The sequence below is a fragment of the Liolophura sinensis genome, chromosome 9 (genome assembly GCF_032854445.1).
Source record: "Liolophura sinensis isolate JHLJ2023 chromosome 9, CUHK_Ljap_v2, whole genome shotgun sequence".
NCBI lineage: Eukaryota > Metazoa > Mollusca > Polyplacophora > Chitonida > Chitonidae > Liolophura > Liolophura sinensis.
The window spans coordinates 19,404,410-19,425,447 of record NC_088303.1 but is presented as its reverse complement, the minus strand read 5'-3'; the positions used below and the strand labels follow the sequence as shown (position 1 = coordinate 19,425,447).

General features: G+C 36.1%; 1 protein-coding gene across 1 annotated transcript in view; it reads right to left on the bottom strand.

Moving 5' to 3' along the window:
* The window catches only part of LOC135474864 (ATP-dependent DNA helicase Q4-like), a 164,736-nt gene that overhangs the window by 99,717 nt on the left and 43,981 nt on the right, over positions 1-21,038 (bottom strand). The window lies entirely within an intron of this gene.

Here is a 21,038-nt window from a genome sequence, read left to right as displayed (position 1 = left end):
TCAGCAACTCATCTGTCAGAGAGGCTCATGCCTGGCAGCTGTGACAAGACAAGCTTAAGCCACTGAAGCCTGAATGGGCTCTTTGGTGGCTGGGGGAGGGGGGGGGGGGGAAATAAAAGACCATAATCCATAATCTCCACCTCGAAACCATGGCTTTCTGAGTTATCATTATGGTACCATTTATGCCGCACCAAGGCCAATTAACGCTAATATGATTATGTACACAGAACGAGGTGTGACTGTAGAATTGGGACCGTCAGGTCGGCGCTTAACAAGTTTTACGTTGTTCGAATCAAACCCGAATCCTTGGGGAGCGCCCTCTTATACCCCGAGAACAATATTAATGGCAGACATGTCAGCAAATTTCACACTACAAAAATTGCTCCTGCTTCCCGTGCTGATAATGCACGACCGAGTCAGCTGGAGATAAAATCAACGGCAAAATTGGTGGGAAAACCGAAGCCATCCAATGAGTTATGGTCCTGTTTGGTCCTCAACGAGACAAGTTGAACGTAAAATCATTAGTGTTTGAGACGGGAGAAGTCATCAATCATCTTAGCCAGTCAATCTCTGTCCATGTCAGAGATCACATCTGGATTTATGTCAACTCCCCAAAAAACATAAGGATTAAAATACAGGGTAGCAAACTGTTATTGATTTACAAGGCCTTTAATGACCCCACATTAATATCTATAGCTTGAGAATGCATTTCTTTCAACAGTTGATTCAAATCCTCTTAAAGGTCAATCCTCAAAAAACAAAAATATCAGATATCACAGTATATAAATGATACAGAATAAGGATATAGGCCATATACTGGTCTCCCCAATATCAGTATGCTCTGGATGGTGGATGGTGTCATTGGCCTGCAATTTCAGTAAGACAGCACTATAATTTAACATGTTGACAGTGGAACATACTAGCCACAAACTGGCAATAATGTGATAAAACTGAAGTAGTGCTGAAAGCAACATTAAAACCTATTAAAACTGAGTGGCAAAAGCTTTTGCGTCACAGGTGTACAAAAATAAGGTAGATGAATAATGCATTTAATGTCCGTACTAAATCATACTGTGATTAAGACCAATTTATGACTACATAAATACGATAATTATTTACTTATTTGACTGATGCTTTATGCCATAATCAAGAATATTTCATTTACACCAAGGTGACCGCCATTATGGTGTGAAGAAACCGGGCAGAGTCCAGAGGAATAAAAACTTTTAGGTAAATTTCAATTAGGATGGTAGAGTGCAATGCAACTATAATCTATGAAATAATTTCAAACCTTTTTTTTTCAAATACAATTCTTCTGCGTCCTGAATCAGGTGACCCATTGACAAGTAAATACGTCTATTCATTCACGAGGAGCTAGCATTAAATCTTTTTCTCTTATTTCTTGAAAAAATACTTCCTACTTCCTGCCTTTTGAATTCCCTGAGGACCTAAAATACCTGGAGCTCAATCAAATTAGCTTCCCGATAGTGATCCCAGAATTTTGGCAATCCCAGAGTAATAGCTGTAAAAATGGCCTATGTTCTGGAAAAGAGGATGTCTTGATTACTGCTTTCTGCTGGCTGACAGCCATGTCTAACCGGTTTGTGGTTGAGTCAGACAGAAGATCCCACAATCTAGATCAGGTGCACAATCACCCTGAAATGTGACATGCACACAAAGGATCTGCCAATTTCTAGAAGTCACCTCAGTGACCCCATTCAACCTCTCCCTGAATGATTTTATTTGGAAGGAGACCATGTATGCCTGTACAACTCAATACCAACCCAAAGTAAGAATTCATACACATACTACAGTATAAAGTGCTTATAATCCTTCTTGAATTCACAGACTGAACGCTTATCTTTTTCCTTAATTATACAGCTTGAGCATTTGTCTTTAGATCTTAAATAAAAGGAATCGGAAGGAACACTAATGTCAATGTTCCTGGGTATCCAGTGTCATTTCTACATTTTAGAAAATGTACCCCTTTTGAGATACCTGCATGTTGTACTGTGATGCAGTAAAAATAACAGATGGATTTCCGTGGATGGGCATCAAGCATGGATGATTTTAAACATGTTAAAAGCACAATATATGACACCGAGTCAAGAAACGTCTCAAATCCTAAAATGAATGACGACAGAGGAAAATATCATACTTGCCACGAACAGGCAATAATGTGATAAAACTGTACTAATGTTCACATGCCTGAATGGACTAACCCCAAGCCACCTATTCAACCACAACTTAACTGTCTATAAAAACCAAAACAAAACTTTACAACGAAAATTCTCTTAAATATTCTTTGTGACACCCTATACATGTCATAAGATCACAGAATGTCCGTGTCTTCAATAAATGAATTGAAATGCATTTCATCTCACGTCAAAATACGTTTCTGTTCACTAAGTGTGAAATATCTATGATGTACTATATTGTCCTAGTATACAGTCGGTGACCACCTCTTATCTCTCAGGTCCATCTATATTGTGTATATACTGTGTCTTACATGCATGTAACGTTTTGTGTGAATTATATGTGGATTAGAGACTCAAGTAAGATTGGTTTGTCATTAATGGATCTCCATCAGAAAATAAACTGTTATTATTATCATTATTATTACCCTCACATAATGAGTCAGTCAGGCTGAGACATACATGCAGATGTTCTATGCAAATTTCCACAAAGCAGTCTTGGTGGGGTTTTTTGGGTTTTTTTTCTTTTTGCAGGGCAGTTCAACACTTTTTCACACTTCATGTACCACAGTAATGAGATTCACAGGGAACACAAACCACCTAGGACGTGGCCTCTCACATTTTTACCTCTTTTTCTTAAAGTCTTAACGTTTTCTTCATTTATCTGTGTTTCTAAAAAATCTAAATTAAAACATTAGACATACACTCGCCTTCCTGATTGAGTCTGGTGACCATAATGTGACATCGCATTATGTGAGTCTGATGACCATAATGTGACAAGCCCCTGTTGTGACTGCTTAGGAGGTATTGTCTGGCTGATTCCCCAGAGTGTATTTAACAGCTCATATGGGACATTTAATGATCAATGTCACGGAGTATTTCAACACTAACGCTAACCATCAATTAACTTTCCAATACAATGTCGCTCATTCTCCAAGCCGAATAGCAAGACGAAAAGCTGAGCACCTGCACACTGCAACCTGCATCTACCACAAACCTTTATACTTACCAGGACATAAATATTACTGTTTCTTTAAATTCTTACATTTCAAATCAATTATTTATCATCGGTTGATTTTTTATCAATTACATTCCAGATTCATTAATCCCTTTACAATATGAGCGCTAAGAAGACACAACCATTATAACACAATCATAAATCTACCAAGCCAAGTTGGTGAGACTCACCGAGGCGTGACGGAGGTGCAGACAGCTTGTCACTGATCAACTGCCGGTAATCCCCTACTCCCTACAAATAGTGTTTACAACTTAAAACTAACTGAAACAGCCCTCGCAAGGCACTACGGTATACAGTCTCTGAAAATGCGACTCTAATTATTGAAAAGGTATGGTATATATATATATATAATGAAAAGTCTGTGATTTGGTCTCTTGCAAGACAAATTGAGGTTGCACATGGAATTCAACATGACCATATAGCAAGTAAATTATGCAATTTTTTTTACACTTATTTACAGGTAGAATTCAATCAACTGGTAATCTAAGCTTGCAGAGAGCTGGAATGGTGACTCCACTTTGATTAGTCATGTGACAAAACAGCTCACCTTGTCCTATCAGGGTATAATCAAAGTGTCCATGCTTGTATGTTTATTCGGGATGAGACCTACAATGGTTGTTGAGTTCCTTAGTACTTTAATACTGAGTGACAGGTGTAATCTTGTCTGACAAGTTCATAGCGTGTCATCTGAAGAGTTTCTTTGAAGTCTGACAAGAACAGGTACACGTATATTGATCTGCATGCCTTGCAGCAATTCATCGTACCAGCAAGAACTAATGGCAGTAAGCATGTCCTGTGGCCTATATTTTCATTTAAACACAAGCAGTCTTTAAATACTTGTATGTGTTGTAAGTTTATAGCACATACAAGGCCTTTAATTACCATCTTGGATTTTTTATTTTTATTTTTTTTTTTTAGAATTTTTTCAACCCAGTAAAATGAATTTGAAACTTTTAATTATTTGAAACTTTGAATACTACGGTGGCGTTCTCTGACAATATCAGGATCAGTGACTTCATTTTTGTCTCTTGACACATACAGACGGCCCGATTTCTTTATTCTAAGTGCTTATACAAAAAGATCTATGAATGCATTCACCAAATGGACCTCGAAGTGAACTATTTCAAGTCAAAAATATGCATATGAAGTCAGTGATACCCTTTATAATACCCAAATATAAATCAAACTATTTCCCTGCACAGTGTTTAGCGGTCTTTCATCTGTTATATACTTCATATTAATGGGGTTTTTTTTGCCTTAAGATGTCACAACAAGTATTATCATAAAACACATGTGTACATGTAATATGTAAAATAACTGTATGTTGTCAACTGGGATTTAACTGAATGCATCAAAACTGATAGAAAATATCTACAGGTGGAAAAGACCAACTAAACAGGTCACCGAAACTATAAGGAAGTCAGTGATGCTGAAAATAAATTTATTAGTAAATTGTCACAACAGGTTCGCCTGTCGGATAAAAAGAGCACTATCTGCCACGAGATAACTGGCTGACAAAACATCCTGTTCTGAAATCAAGAAACTGCAGCCATGACAAATTACTGTCAGCAATCACTATATCAATGGGGGAAACACTTTTCTGCTCCATATAGCCAAGGTCACTGGTGTCATACAGTTACAATCTGATCGAAGCAGGCCGGTCACTAAGTTTTGGCTAAGTAGTTAGATGTTTTCTTTGACTGAAGTGTTTTTAATTCACTCATCACTGGTTTATGGAAAACACTACCAAACTGTCAACACCTCACTACTGCACACATAAGTGACGCGTACCGGAAATAGTATGTGTACCAGTGAGACGACAAAGCCTACGATATCCTCTTTTCACAGTTGTCTTAATTGCACATTGTGCCAAGCCAAGACTGTCACCAGACAAACTGACAGAAAGCAATACTTCAACTCAAGGGCTGTTTCCATGTGTCATTTTGATAGTTTGAAATTTTTGATGTTTTTGACAACTGGATGTCGTATTACATTCGGTCCCTGAAAACATCATGTCAAAGATATTTTCATATAGTGATGTAGGTCTTTTGAAGAAAAAGCAGAATCCATCAACATCTCTTATTTGCCAAGTGCAAGTTAATACACTAGGTACGGCAATATATGTCAAATATCTTTCATACCTTTGTAGTAAAGGCTTTTCACCATGTATAATCGATTTATAAACAAACATTCCCATCCTGACTGAGTGTGGCGGGGGGGGGGGAGGGGGAACTGGAGTGGGTACATGCTACATTCATTTCACCTAAAGTTGAGCACTTTTTGGATGACGCATTTTGTTTGATTCTGATCTATTCATCCATGTAATAGGTCAGCCTGCTCACAGCGTAACACTCAAACTCAAGGAAAAGTGTAAAATGTGGTAAAAATGGACAAAAACAGGAATTTAAAAAAAATAAATAACAATCAGATCATGGCAATAAATGAATTTTATAAAAGTGTGTACCACATCTGAACAGTTTACTCATTAGTAGTTAAGAAAAATGCAAGATTTAAACAAATTACCTCATGTCACCCACCAGACAAGTGGAAATCCATTACATTCGCAAATGGAGAAATGAAAATGTTTCCATCAGATGTGTTTTTCAAGCCGATTCTTATGCAACACCGATTTTATTTTGTGTTTTATGGAGAAGCCAAAACTAAAAAATCCAGAAATGGGATAAAAAATAAAACTGAAAATCCACTTTTTTATTTTGTCCCATCTGGATATTTTTATCATTCTGCCTGTTTTCCAAGATTTTCAAATCATGTCTTCAATAGGTAAAAATTGCTGGGAAAGTGCACATTTGCCATACATTACACAATTTTCATTGAAACATGAAATTATCATACTGGCCTCTTCCAACATTGGAAAATGATTTATTCTGCCCATGAAACAACAATTTATACAAACATCATATAAATGAAACATTCTTGAGTAATGCGTAAAACACCAATGAAATAAATACTTTATGTGCAAATTTTCAATAAATGAGACACACGTCCAATTAATGTTTCATAATCTTGTGTTCTTGCTACTTGAATTAAAACATTGGAATTTAAAAATTTAAGCAACAAACAAACAGACAGACAGACAATCACACAATCAGACAATCACACGTGTAAGTTACAACAAATCCTCTCAATCAATGGTACAATGTATCAATCCACTAAATACTAAACCTTTAGCTCAATCAACACAGAACGCTGTAATGTAGAGTTAAAGTGAAAAACAAAAGCTAAAATGTGAAGTAAGGTTCATCAAACAATCAACCGAAAACTATGCGTAAAAATAAATTTATTCTTTCAGATTTTTTAAAGAATGTTGAAAGGCATTCAAATATTTGAATAGTAAGGTGGTTTTATGAGCCATATTGACGGTATCTAGAAACTCTGATGTCACATTACATTTTTTTTTTTTTTTTTTCGGAATCTTTTATCAGTAATCTTTGACTCGTGGGTAAAAAGGGTTATTCCAGTGTTGTGATTAGAGTTGGAAAAACTCCCTGTGACGTCAGAGTTCCTAAACTCTGATAGTATGGTCCATAAAGCCCACCTTAGAATTCAAATGTTTGAACGAGTTTAACTCTCCTCACAAAAAATCTAAAAAAATAAATGAAAGTATATATTTCTGCACGGTTTTAAGTGGTCTACTTAGAGATGCCAACTTCAATTTTTAGAGGTCCTTTTAGCTTTGACATGGATATACAAACAGGCAAAATCTCCATCACAGCATGTGTGTCCGGACTGTGTAAGGCAGGTATACAAAGCCAGAGGTTAATATCTTCAGTCATTAACCAACTTCCCACCTGCACTAATATCCGGCTCTTTAACTATGAATCGCTGGGGGCTTTTTTTAAGTGATTTTGAGATGTATTATGAACTGAATGTCTGTGACAGAAACTCTGTGAGAGACTAGCGATTATAATTACAGAAAAAAATGGCACCAATGTCATAAGTGGTTCTAAAAAAAATCAATACTCATTAAAAAAAGATGTCTTGATTAAGCTATGCATGTGTTGGATTTGTAAAGATTTGCGAAGGTTAAAAATGCAGAGCTCATTGTCACAGCATTGAGCCTGTAAAGGCCATCTCTGAGAACAAACTAGCACTCTCACAGACAGGCAATCTCCAGTCAAAGAACAAACAGATCAAGCATGGCTCTTGTGAACAACCAACAAAGCAACTGTGGTGATAATGGCTGGAGCTCATTCGTGGATCAAAACCATCTTCTTAAGACATGTTAAAGAAAAATTCACAATGTGTACTGGTTGCAGCTGTATGGATTGCTTCCTTTGAATGTCTGTCAAACAAAGTGTTTGATGAGCTGAGTGCTACCATGGCAATGATGTAAACTCATCTGTTGTTGTTACATCACAGTAGTGTGTATCCATTGTTCACACAAGTGCATACCAAACAGATCCCACTTCTGCAGGAAAAAAAAAACATAACAGTGCCAAAATGTGTGTGAGATTCATGGAAAGACAATTCAGACATTATATCCTAACCATTAAGTGTACAGTGCTTTACAAAACTGTCCAAAACAATTCTGTAGGGAAAAAAATTGGGCAAAGTGTCTGATATTCTACGACAGATAACACCTTAAAATATTGGGTATAGACGAAGACAAAAATTAATTCGATAGTGCATATTATACAGGGGATGGTGGAGATGAAAATTTCTGCTGCAAATTATAGAGACAAAGATAAGGATTGTGTGAAATACCAAGAGATCGCTGTGCCAGCTTGCATCCATTAATTACACCTTAAGCTGCATTTCTGTCAACTCGTCAAAAAGCTTAACCTCACCACCACTTTGCCTAAATTGTTAATTAAATAAATTTTTATTGGCTATTCAAATTTATCAATTCTCACTATATCTAATGCCCATATTTAATGCAAACATGAATAAAACAGAACAAAAAGTATTTAACTGACAGCACATCCGACAGCAAAAATGACAAACTACTTAACTAAATCACTATGTTTTGTTATTGTAAAAGTTTAAGCCAAAAACTGAAGGAAAAAAATCAATGCAAAATTTCTTAAATTACTGTTCACTGTCATAATAAAACTGACCTGATGCACACAAGTCAAGATAAACACACACCAAAAGCACAAAAATTACAATAGTTTAAGACTGATGTCATTAATATGTAATGGAGGTTTAATTCAGGCCTGGGAAAAGACCTAGATGTAGTGTCCCACTTGTAGGAAACACACAAATGCACACTTGAGCTCAATTAAAGAAGGTAATAAACTTGCTACCTTAACAAGGACTCTAATACAAAGAAGAGACATGAAATCAGGAATTTTACAAATTATGAAATTTAATTTTAATGAAATTTATGAAATTTTAACGGAAAATCTCCTTGTCCCATGTTACTGCCTTGCCATCAATGACTGCCTGTCTGCAAAAGACAGTCTGCCTGTCATTGCCAAAAGTATAAGCCTCAACCTACTGAAAACAATGGATTTTCACAACAAAAGACCACAAATCAGTTTAATTTCATAACATCTGGCAATCTTTCTGTACCCAGTACAAAGTATTTACTGATGAATTCCAAGGACCACCAACTGGTTTAGTTTCATTTGATTTAGCAGCCTTGTTGTTTCTAATATACATGTAAAATCTGACTTTACTAATGAACAATGAATTTCCATAACACAGGAGGACCACCAATTGGTTAGTTTCATTTGGTTTGGTAAGCTTATTGATCCTAATAGAACGTCTGATTTTGTTGATGAACAATGGAATTCCATAACACAGCACCACCTATTGCTTTAGTTTCGTATGGTTCAGCAAACTTGTCATTTTCAACAGAAAGACTGACTTTGTTGATGAACAATACAATTCCATAAAACAGCACCACCTATTGCTTTAGTTTCGTATGGTTCAGCAAACTTGTCATTTTCAACAGAAAGACTGACTTTGTTCATGAACAATACAATTCCATAAAACAGCACCACCAATTGGTTTAGTTTCATATGGTTGAGCAAACTTGTCATTTTCAACAGAAAGACTGACTTTGTTGATGAACAATACAATTCCATAAAACAGCACCACCTATTGATTTAGTTTCATATGGTTCATCAAACTTGTCATTTTCAACAGAAAGTCGGACTTTGTTGATGAACAATGGAATTCCATAACACAGCACCACCAATTGCTTTAGTTTCATATGGTTCAGCAAACTTGTCATTTTCAACAGAATGGCTGACTCTGTTGATGAACAATGAAATTCCATAACACAGCACCACCAATATGTAAGTTTCATTATGGACTGACAAGCTTGATGTTTCCAACAGAAAGTCGGACTTTGTTGATGAACAATGAAATTCCACAACACAGGACCACCCATTGGGTTAGTTTAATATGGATTGGCAAGCTTGATGTTTCCAATAGAAAGTCTGACGTTACTGAATAAAAATGAATGTCCATAACCGTACAGAATCATCAATTGGCTTAGTTTAATATGATTTGGCAAGCTTGTAGTTTCCAAAAGGCATTACTCCTATACAATAACACAGGATGACTCATTTGCCAAGTCTTATGGGGTTTGCCAACGGGCTAAGTCTTATCGTACTTTAGCTAGCTTGTGGTTGTATATAAAGATAAGTAAAGCATGAATATTTACGTTTCCACAGATACGAATGAAACAGACTGTCAAATAAAATGTTTGCCAAGCTTTTGATGGAAATTCCTGATGAAAAATAAATTTCCATAAGTAGGACCATTTTTTCATTTAGTTTCATATAATTTCTAATAGCCAGCTTGTTGTTGCACACAAGTCCTGGTTCACTCAGAAGAACAAGGAATTTTCGCAACCTAATTAAAACACAAATTTGTTTAGTTTCACATAGTTTGGCATACCTGACAATTCAAGACAGCAAGTCTTGTTTGCTCTGCCAAGCAAACTGTCTATTAATCCTTAACATGCACTCATAAAAGCTCCAAACACTACAGTATTGCAAATAATTTGTTTTTCTTCTTTAAGAATTAACAACTTTCAATACAGGTACATGTCTCGGGGATGTCTCGGAAATTGTCTGCCACAATTTTACTGCCGACTCACTATTAGGAATAGCATGTAAAAGACACCAGATATGAGGCCTCCACTAGTCTCTGTATAACTACTGGTTGTGATTATGGCCAAGCCACTTGGTATATCCTATTCTCAAGCAAGGAAACACATGTATCAAGAAATACATGTGCCAATTTTGGGCTTGATTTAATGTGGGATTTTACCAGTCTAGAGTTGTTAGCTTATAAGCCAGATCCGTAACCTTGACATGAAATGCTACACATACATGTATACCAACACACAATCCAATATTTTATATACACTACAAACTACCTATCATCCCCTGGCTGCATGCATCTGATTTAGTTGGTTATTCAGCATAATTTTAGACACTCAAGCATCTCTTTACTAACCGGCCATTTACCACAACAGTATCACACATTTATTGTTAATTGTCACCTGCAATCTAAACACCTGCAATCAAGATCTAAATAATTCGCTACACTGATGTTTGTCAAAAAAAAAAAAAAAAGGAATTACAAACCAAGCGACATTATTAGAAAATGAAAGTTACACAGAGACATGAGGCACTTTAATAGCAAAAGTTGCAAACTAAGCAAGTGAAACGTGTTTAATATGCAATCATCAGGGAAGCAGTGAAAATCTTCAAGAAAAGTTTCATTTCCATCCTGGAGAGAAAGACCTAGTACATGTAAATAAATGACATGTACAGACTCTTAGGAACTGTACGCATAATTCCACACAGCGATTCATCCTATACTGAGACAATTTTTCATTACTAATACCACATAAACAATGCATGCACTCCTGCCTGAGAACAGATAATAAACAGGCTGAAAAATATGACAATGTTTACAAATCATTTATTATCCTTCGTGCAAGAGAGCCCCACAGCTAAAACAGTATTCAATAGAACAGCAAAGGAGATGGAAAATTAAGCTGTTACCATTTGATGTACATTAAATAAGACACCTGTCTCATTATGACAATACATGTCAAAATTAATGCAAGTGCTCGATCTACTAAGCTGTGATCATGGTCGAAATGATTGCCGCAAAAGAGCCTCTGCAGCAGGATGTTATGGGTAAATTTCCCACACCTGCAGTCTTGAATTTATCAGTGACTGATAGTGGAGATAGTTTCCTACATGACAGCCCTTTTATTGTTCACAGTGCGATCAATACCATCTCACCCTGTTGCCAATCCCATGACCCTTTTACTGACTTCCTAAAGCTTGGTCATTGTCGTGCAAAGCAAAAGCTGTCTCCCTAAAGGAGCAGGCTGACTAGAGGGGAAAGAAATGACGGGAAATCTATAGCAGACTTTTCATCGTTTCAGAGAGCTGGCTTACAGCAGGCAACTGTGTATGGCACTTCCTCGCAGCACACCTCATGGATTAATGACACTTGGTATAACAGTCTAGCCAGGAAAGCTGTGAAAAAGGTAAGAGTCATTACTAACAGCATGCCATTCCACCATTAACACTGAAAATAACTTCTCATTTGGACATCTAAAGACGAACAGTTCATGCTGTGAAATGTAAATGTGTTGTGGGATGTGTTATACATTTTCTGGGTTGCCAAACAGATCAATATCACATAAATGTAACTTTACCTTAACTTTAGCACCTTTCATCTGACACATTTTGCTTGATTCTAATTCATTTGTCCACCTTATACAATCGTGCAGTTTGATTCATTTGTTATCAGAAAAAGTTGAGGGTTTGCACCAAAAGTATCACTTTGTGGCTCTTATGTGCTCTTGAAAACTTTATATGAAATCCAGTACTACATTCGACCTAATCTTTAGTTATGATTATTATAATGTCACTTATTTTGCCTTACACTTAGAGTTCAACTGATCTCAGAAAGGTTTTGGGGTTTTTTGTTTTTTCAAGGTAGGAATATATCTTACTGGAAAAATGTAACTTTCAGCACCAAAATAAACACTTCTGCACTTTTATTTACCTTTTAATATGCACTTTTTCAGATGATTTGTTAGGGCAAATTCAATATGTACATATCACACAGTTTTCTATACTCCCAGCAAGATATGCGTTAGCAAGACATATGGAAATCAAAGTAGAATTCCTCAGTCAATGTAAGTCATCTGACAAATACAGTGTCATGTAAGATGTCAATGTACTCCACAACTATCAACATTACTCACATACAAAGCTGCAGTTTCAAACAGCACTCCATTATTTCATTATTCAGTAAGCTGTTCTTGCGGAAAACTGTTTAATAATTATAGATACTGCATACATTCTATGACCTATCTTAAAATGTCGTCACACAGTGTAACGTATAATGTGGTAAAAATACAAAAAGAAGTGGTGGTCTTAAAAAATTAATCAAATCATGAAAATAATGGTAAGAAAGTGTGGGCCAAATTTCAACATTACAGCTCAATTGGTTTTTGAGATATCACACTGTGAAGATTACCATGTACAATGAGAGATGAACACCCATCCACAAACAGGTGAAAGACACCTCCATTGCATTTGCAGGGGGCAATGAAAAGTAAACAGAAAAATACAGTTAACTTTATTTCAATTATGACTAGTTACCTTTATTTAAAATTCTGCAACTTTCAACATCAACAGCCAGTTGTAACTTACCATTTGATTGTTAGCAATTCTAAATTCATTTCTTTTTGATTTAAAGTCACAAATGACGACATTCAATGACTTTTAATCAATACAATGTCATGCTGAATCAAATATGAAGATATTAATAATATTTAATACAATATAATTTAATAGCATAAACAGATTTTCAGACCAAATCTAAAAAAAAACAAAAAAAAAAACAACAGAATCGGTTGTAATTTAATTGCAAACATTCACAAAAGCACCGCATACAAATGCAGAAAAGATGATGTTTACCTGGGCAGAATGTAACACATTGAAGAATGAGACAGTTATCTATGTCTATCCTTACAATGCAGCATTCTATCTGTCTATAATACTATTTTCGTACTGTAATAAATTTTGCAGTCTGAATAAGGATTTGAAGGGAACATTTTTGAAATACACGTTTCTGAATTACCACCATCTGAACGAGATCGAAAAAGAAAATCATCTGTTGGTCAACAGTTTAACATCTTTACCTATCAATATAAGCACTGTATTCAGTGGCAATCAATATATGAATGTCCGACTGTGTTTGGAGACAGACTTCTTAATGACAACTTTCTGATAGAGACTGAAATCATACCATAATTCACAGCATCAAAGAAAGTCTGATAATCATCCACATCATATCTATCATTAGGATGCCGTCCAGGATTCCTGATGAATTACACTGCCAGAATCAAAATATTATAAAGGCACATGCTTGCATGGCATTGCATTCTATACATTTTACTCAGTACATGACAGATATACGTGTCATTATGATTGAAATTTGATCTTGTGAATTAAGCTATTCATCTTAATTACAGCTCACACAGTAACACTGAATAAGTAACACATACATGTAAAAGTACCCTTGTTTCCTGACATTTCAGCACATTATCGTTTCATATTACACATTTAGATGCGTTTTCAGAAAGTACCGTAAATGACCTAAAATTTCACACACAAAAGTGCAATTTCAGAGGCAGATAATTATCAAATTACATTATTTTCAAAACATGTTTCTAAAATCAACAGAACTCTCAGAATCAGGAAAAATGGTAAAGCCTGTCATGGACGAAATACATGGTCATTTAGGACATTATACTGTTGAAATAGTCAACAATCTCTAAAGTATAAATACTAAAATACTCAGTGCGGTGCAGTACATGCTTTTTAAAGCATCAGTTACAAAATAAGGATTTAAACATTAACCTGGAAATGTTTGCCAACTCTTGCCCACTTCACCCTTTTGGTACCTGTATTTATGACCATGTTGCAATGAACCTGAACAACATTTACATGTTTAGGTTGTCATATATACCCCATCAATTTAGGTGTGAGCAATCTTATCATAGTTTCAGTTCACTCCAAACCATCACATGAAGCACAAGCAAAAAAAGGTCACAAAATTTTAAAATGCTTTCATGATCCTAGATGACAACCTTAAAAAAAAACAACAACAAATAAATTAAAGCTAGAAATCTTTGATGACATCTTCATTATTATCAGTGAATGAATACATGCATGCATAGGGGTAAGGGTTTAACTTGATTCTTTCTGATTATGCTTTCACCATCAGAATACCTACGTGTATCTCGTTTGCCTAGAATCTACAGATACACCACGATGGTCAAAAATAGACAGTATTTATCGTAAGCATGTGATCTATCTTTGATGAAGAGGTATCATATTTCACAATTGGCCATATACATTTTCAGATGATTGTCACACATTCATTATAGTAGTAAGAACTCTTTCCCACTGTCACACCCCCATGCTTATGAAGACATTGCAATATTACATACACATAATCAGTCAATCACTGATTGATTGACTGATTATTGGTTATAAATACACACTTACAAATGTTTTACTTACCCTAATTCTTCAATCTTTTCAACCACTTCTGCAATATTTTGAAACCTTCTGAGAGAACTATGGAGGGTAGAGAAATAATTTGTACAGTTTTAGGATGCTTGCAACTTTAATGGCACAAAGAAATCATTATTAATATCATCCTCATAACAATTATATGCATAAATTCCACTTAAAAAAGTGCTTTAGCAGTTGAAAAGGTTGAAGATTTACAGTATGTATATGCTATGCCAATCAACAGACAAGTTGCATTCTGTGAATGTAACACTGGGTAAATGGCCTCATTAGGGTAAAAAAGTAAAAAGGCCCCTCAGAAACAATCAGAAACACCGAAACACTGTGGGGGATTCTACAGATACAATTTCTTCTACAGTAAATAACCTAAAATTTTGCCTATGTTTCTTTGCACAGTTTACCTCATTCTGAGAATTCTCCCCATCACTGAAAGGTGTTTTGAGGTTTGCTCCTATACCACTATGATATTCTAATGGGAAAAAAAACTATAGCTTTAAGTTTCCTCTAAAACTGATCTTTTTTGGGCTGAAACTTTCGGCCATTTACCACACACTGTTTAAGGTCGAGATGGACCCGCACTTCATTTGTCTTAAATTGCACATGATACTCACTCAGCTACATCGGACTCCCCATTAAAAGAAAAAACAAGAGTGATCAATGAGCATATGTCAGAGTGATTGAGCAGCAGGTAGATATCCCATGACCATCAAGTGTCTGTGGTCACATTCTCTAGCTGATATACACGCACATTCCTTCAAGTTCCCTCTGTCTCCTAGGTTTTTTTGACATATTAAAGTAAAACTGTCCTTTGAGGTACGAGCATGTTCGGTGAACAAAATACGCCCAAATCGTACAAGTAAGCATGTCTGATATATGTATCTGACATGCTCAACTGTACTATCTTCAATGTTTACCTTCATTAAATGTAGATTGAATCAAGTTTATTTATCTTTTTTCTTTGGTTGGTGTTTGTGCTCATGAACATTTCACTTCTACAACGGCCGCTGTCATTATGGTGGGAGAAAACCGTGCAGAGTTCAAGAAAAACCCACAACCATCTGCAGATGCTGTAAGACCTTTCCTCATATGGGATCGAGTCAAGCTATAATCAAGTAAAAACTGTTAGTATCTATTACTAATTTTATATTATGTATCGGTACGTGCATGAAAAACCAGTAATAAATCAATAAACCCCTGAGCGCATGGCCCACATCAGTAATAAATCAATAAACCCCTGAGCGCATGGCCCACATCAGTAATAAATCAATAAACCCCTGAGCGCATGGCCCACATCAGTAATAAATCAATAAACCCCTGAGCGCATGGCCCACATCAGTAATAAATCAATAAACCCCTGAGCGCATGGCCCACATCAGTAATAAATGGGCTACTATCATGCACAATAATTGGTAAAGACTGTCAAAATTTGAGATAATGAATACATAAAACTGCACTATTACAAGCAAAGCCTATTCCAACTGTCTTTGTGACAAATGACATAATGAATATCACATTACACTATTAGATGCAAGCCAGTGACAAATGGCAGTTCTGTCCAGTGTATGACAAACAGTTCATACCTCCCACAGTTGCAAACCCAAAGATTAGGCTTCCCAGACTAGATAGATATCTAAATCCTGAAAAATGTTCCAATACTGACACTGTGAGACTCCAGGGTTATTTTCTTCTAAATTGTCACATGCAGGAACACATATAGCAGAACGCAAATATATCAGTTTCAAAGAGGCACTCACCCAGTTTAGATTTTAGTACATTTCTGTCAAAGTAGAACTTCCCCATCTGTTCAGTTAGAAAAGAAGTCTGACATTGAAAACATCAAAGACCACCAGAAAAAAAAAAGCTCAGTTGAGCAAATAACAGGATAAACCTTGAAGTCTTTAGATCTGTTAGAGACCAAAACGATTTCTTCATTAAGATGCCAAGACAAATGGTTCAATCCCTGAAAACCAATACTGTGCTCCACATCAAACCCAAAACAACCACCTACACATTCAGTGCTCTAGATGAAAGGCTATAGACATTTCACTCTCTAGCATTAAAAATCTGACATACACATATTTACATCATCAAGTGAAGTTATCCCTGATCATATATATATATATATATATATATATATATATATATATATATATATATATATATATATATATATATAGTATATGTTGGCATCAAAAAGGCTCATGGTCAGCACACCTGAAAATATCCTGTGAACTTCACACACTGCAGCTCTCCAGTCTTTGGACATCGTGTGGTGTTTATTTTAAGTAAAAGGAACACAAAATGAAGACAGCTTAATTTTAAAGGATGAACATAAACTGCATCCAAAACTTCTTTTACTTAACTTTTTGACTGTGCAAAGTACAGCCACATTAATATCTTAAAAACTTAGAAACAAACCAATATAGAATAATTAAAATGTATAAATAAAGCAAGCACATGTAATTAAAACATACAGATTGGAGTTACCTTTAGTATGCAAAAATTTTGTGGTGACAGTGATTGGGTTTGAACCTTTGAAATATAGGGCTACAGCTTGCAATTTTAGAGCTAAAACAATGGGAAATTTCCATTCGCCTGGCTGCACCTCTTCTACATAGCTGCATTCACCCTGTCTTTTGTCGGGTCGGGTCTACAGTAAAGCACACCATTTAGGTGGTGTCACAAGACGTCTTCCAAGAACTGAATGGCTATGCTGTATTAAAGCCACCCACCATGGTGATAAGTCCTGAACCAAGACCTTAGGATCTCAGCCAGGACTGTTGCCACGAATACAAAGGAAAATTCCCAATGGCATAATTGGCATACCTGGCTACATTAGGGTGACTCTATTAGCATATAGTTTGACATCGCCCTTTTGCATTTCTCATGCCACCCAAGCGAATTACTCGGTCAGTGAGACTGACTATTTTGATTACTAACAGTATGATATACTGTTAGTAATGAATGTTAAACAAGTACTACAAGTATACAAGTAATCCCCCCCCCCCCCCAAAAAAACTCCCATGGGATGACAAGGCAAGGTCAAGTAGTCAAAGAAAGGGCGAGGAACTATAGAGTCGTTATTTTCTATTCATGACCTCAAGTGCAGTAAACAAATGCTTTATTAAGTTGAATGTCTGCCTGGCTTAAGTTTACCATATTCCCAAACTTTCCCAAGAAGGCAACCATTTGAGTAATACAGTCAATTACTTGTACTTGATATAAATATGCACTATATGACTTGGATATCACACACCAATTGCTGGGCAAGCGATTACCCAGTATTTTAACCAGTTAAACATTCCAATGTTTCTCACTCAGGTTTTAATGAAACGTGAATTAAGGTAAAGTTCAAAATAACTTCTACCCATTACAAAAAAAAAACCTGTTCAAACAAAAAACAAAAGTACGCAAGAATTTCCTAGGTAATGTCAATTTTCAGAAACAATTCCACAAACAATTTTTTAACTAACTTCTTGAAATTCTGGCTACAAAAGACACCATCAACATTTACATTACAAGTACTATTTCATTTCTACCAAATTAAACCTGGGATATTTTTTGTGTCTCTAAAACACCATGCCAAAGCGCCATTAGCACGGTGTCATCTAAGAACCAAGCAGTTTACCATGCAACCAGGTGCAACTTTATTTTGGTTTGTTCTGGGATCTTTTGTGTATGAGATGTGCTCTTAAACCCCAAAACATGAGGACAACCACACATGAAAATGATTGTTTGATTGACTGATTGGTGTTCAACGCCATCGTCAAAAATTTTTCAGGTTTATGGATGGATGAATGCAGAAAATTGAAAATGTGTGTGTCTATATACATATACATATACATATAGCCTATGCGTATAATTAAGCCCACTAATCTGGGAATAAATGAACAGACTCAAACAGAACAAATACAAGATAAAGCTTTCTTTAGTGAATAGTATTAATGAGTATCATCTGCATATCTTTGGAATTCTCTCACATTACCCTAGCCATAGTGACTTTGGCCCATATCCCCAGGGCACCCTGCATGCAATCAAACTGTCTACTCCAACAACTGGAAACATATATATTCCCATCTATAAACAGGGGCTATTCAAGCATAATTAGTCCTGCCGCAGGTGTATTCTTGGATCAAACGGTCATATATAAATAGAGATAAAGATCATCCAAGCTAGCCATGACATACATGTACTCTCATTTCCTTGTTATCTAGTGGACACAATGTAGTCTGGTTATTGTAAAACTTTCTGAAGGGTTGATCTAGCTGGAACGTTTTCATGCCAGGCTTCAGGATACAACAGTTCAAAACACCAGTCCCAGAACTATATTCCACCCTCAGGTTTATCGATTTGTGAAAGGAAACTTCACACAGAACATGCAATTATTTTTAATCTGCTGTCATTTCAAACACATGAACATGACAAGAGTATCGCAATATTCTTCGTAATGTAATTTTTTTTTAACTTGTGTATTTTTAGTTTGTGTGTGTGTGTGTGTTTTTATATAATTCTCCTGAAATGATAGCATAAGCAGACTGAATCAGTTTCAAAACATAAGCACAACAGTAAGCCTACATCCACCTCTGAAATGAGCGCTTAAAATTTTGAGACCCACATATGGCTACAACATACAATCCTTGTGGAAAGTCACTGTTACATAACCCAGGTCCCGATAATGGCTGGTTTCATCCCGCAGATGGTGCCAGACACTAATCTATAATCCGTTGTTCACCTTAACTCGCCTAACGACACACCAATACATACTCACAGAAAAGTCACTTAAAGGTACCCCTTGTGTGTGCTATTTCAGTGATCCTTCTGGTTGTACATACATGTAGCAGAGTGTAGGAGAAACATCTTGACAGTGATCTTTTTGCTTGTACATATATTTGCAGAGCGTAGGACAAACATCTTGACAGTGATCCTTCTGGTTGTACATACATGTAGCAGAGTGTAGGACAAACATCTTGACAGTGATCTTTTTGCTTGTACATATATTTGCAGAGCGTAGGACAAACATCTTGACAGTGATCCTTCTGGTTGTACATACATGTATCAGAGTGTAGGATGAACATCTTGACAGTGATCTTTTTACTTGTACATATATTTGCAGAGTGTAGGACAAACATCTTGACAGTGATCCTTCTGGTTGTACATACATGTATCAGAGTGTAGGATAAACATATTGACAGTGATCCTTCTGGTTGTACTTGCATGTGACAGAGTGTAGGATAAACATATTGACAGTGATCCTTCTGATTGTACATACATGTATCAGAGTGTAGGATAAACATATTGACAGTGATCCTTCTGATTGTACTTGCATGTGACAGAGTGTAGGATAAACATCTTGACAGTGATCCTTCTGGTTGTACATACATGTAGCAGAGCATAGGATAAACATATTGACAGTGATCCTTTCGGTTGTAAATACATGTAGCAAAGGGTAGGATAAACATCCCGACAGTGATCTTTCTGGTAGTACATACATAAAGCAAAGTGTAGGACAAACATCTTGATAGTAATCCTTCCGGTTGTACGCACATGCAGCAGGGTGTAGGATAAACATCTTGACAGTGATCTTTTGGGCTGTACATACATGTAGCAGAGTGTAGGATAAACATCTTGACAGTGATCCTTCAGGTTGTGCATACATGTAACAGTGTAGAAAAAGCATCTGGCCCTGGGATCTTAAAGCAAACTTAAACTTAAGTTAATATTTCAAATCACTTTAAATTGTTATTTCTTCCAGAACATATTGTTGAAAATATTGCTTGACAATGTAAAATCTAGATAAACTGTTAAAATGAATTTCAGCTAAAATGATGGAAAGGAACATACCAAGTACAACAACTGAAAATTTTACCAAAGCCTAAGAGCCCTTTGTGAGCGCGGGACCTGGTGTAACCAGTGCTTACATAAAGTAGGTCAACATATCAAACTAATTTAGAATCACATATAACCATCTGAATACCAGCCTACTGTAGTCATCAATGTACCATACATTTCATGAAACAGCTCAGCAGCAGTTTAAAACTCTATGATATCAACTGGTACACAGGCAAGCCTATGACATGTTCACTGATTTGGCACGATCATGTGACGATGGGTGAGATGGTCTTGTTTGCCAGAAATCTGTGAAATTAGCTTGTCTTAGGATGGCTTATCCATTACTGAGCCATCCTTGATTGACTGTTACTTATCCCCACTACTTACAGAAATTTGAACAAACTTGACTTCAAAGCAAGCATGTCCGTTTCACAGACAACC